Source organism: Austrofundulus limnaeus, unplaced genomic scaffold (genome assembly GCF_001266775.1).
Source record: "Austrofundulus limnaeus strain Quisiro unplaced genomic scaffold, Austrofundulus_limnaeus-1.0 Scaffold427, whole genome shotgun sequence".
Lineage (NCBI taxonomy): Eukaryota > Metazoa > Chordata > Actinopteri > Cyprinodontiformes > Rivulidae > Austrofundulus > Austrofundulus limnaeus.
In genome coordinates, this window is record NW_013952829.1 from 144,935 (window position 1) to 146,631 (window position 1,697).

Consider the following 1,697-nt stretch of genomic DNA (forward strand, 5'->3'; position numbering starts at 1 on the left):
ATCTTATCTTATCTTATCTTATCTTATCTTATCTTATCTTATCTTATCTTATCTTAAGTACAAAAAATATCAGATACTTTAATATTTTTACTCAAGTAATATTCCTAAAGGAGACTTTAACTTATTCCAAAGTAATTTTTTGGTAAGAAACGTACTTTTACTCATCACTTTGTGGTACTTTCTGCAGCACTGATATTTTTACAGATATAGATGTAAAATTTGGTAGGGTTTTAGCTGAGACTAATTCAAAACTCAATATTCTGAGCACGAATAAATTGCTCATTTAAAATTGTGCCATTCGATTTAACCCTGTCGGTTAGCAAAATAGCGCAGATTTTTGTGTAACTTGCAAGTAATGATCGGCAGTACAGGATCAAGGTGACCAACACAACAAAACAAACGCATTAAATTTTAAAACTGGTGTGGTAGAAGCCGAAAGCCATTTTCAACACATACATGCTACTCGATGCATTTTGTTTTGTGGATTTTTTAATGAAATTTTCAGAAAGTTATCAATTTTCATTTTAATCCATTTCAAGATGACAACCTCAGCTTTTTCACTCCAGAACAGACTAAAATGGCTGTAAATCAGTCAGTTTCACAGATATTGGACTAAAATATGTCGTGGTAATAGCTTAGAGTCATTTACAACACATAGTGTTAGAGCTTAATTTCTAACAAACTTGGATGAGATTGCACAAAATGTTTTTTTGAGGTTTGGCCTAGCCTGGCCCTTGCCTTCCAACGCAGTTCTGCTCAATTCGTTTCCCTTCATTTATCCCAAACAAAAGGTTTTCTTCAGCAGAATTTTCGTCCGGGCCAATCAGAGAACAGAACATCTATTTTCTGCGCAGTGTCTACTTGTAGTTTATTTTACCTGGGCCAATCAGCAAACAGAAGGAGGAGTTTTAACGATGTCGATTTTCTGCGCAGTGTCTACTTGTAGTTTATTTTACCTGGGCCAATCAGCAAAAAGAAGGAGGTGCTTTGAACAACGTTGATTTTCTGCACAGTCTCTGCTAGTTTAGCATACGGAAGTGAATGAAGCCAGTCCGTGTTGATAAGGCTTTCAAATTAAATTAAATTTCTCTGACAGAGCAGCAGCTCTCATTTACAGTCGTCTCGGCTCGGTACTTTTCTGCTCTCAGTAGGGTTGTTTACAGCGCACATGATTTCCGGTTAGCTTCTTAGCTTAGCCTCCTTCACAGTGGAGCTGGCACACATATGTCGCGGCCAACCGATCCAATCATTTTAAACTTCAACAGAGGTCACGCCTCCAGCAAGAATCGCTTCTCTATAGCCAAGAGTCCAGACCAGTGTTGCCAGGTGTACGATAATTATCGTATTTGTACGATAATTTGGCCCTCTGTACGATGTACGATCAATAATCCCAAAAATCCCATAATGTACGATAATTTGACCGCTTCAGAGTATGACGTAATTGACCCGACACGCTGCTCGTTGACATGAGAGGTGGCGGGTTGTGGAACACAGYGGTGATGATTTAGTGACTTCCTCGCTATATTTACAGACTTTTCAGACCCTCTAGAGACTGTTATTCAGAAAAGTGACTAGTGAAAATCTAGTGACTCTTTTTCTGGTGTTACTGAGACTTGGGGTTGGGGTTATAATGGCAACTAGTAGCAGCAAAGATAAATATAATAGTACTTATGTGAAAGAAATAATAACTGTAAAAT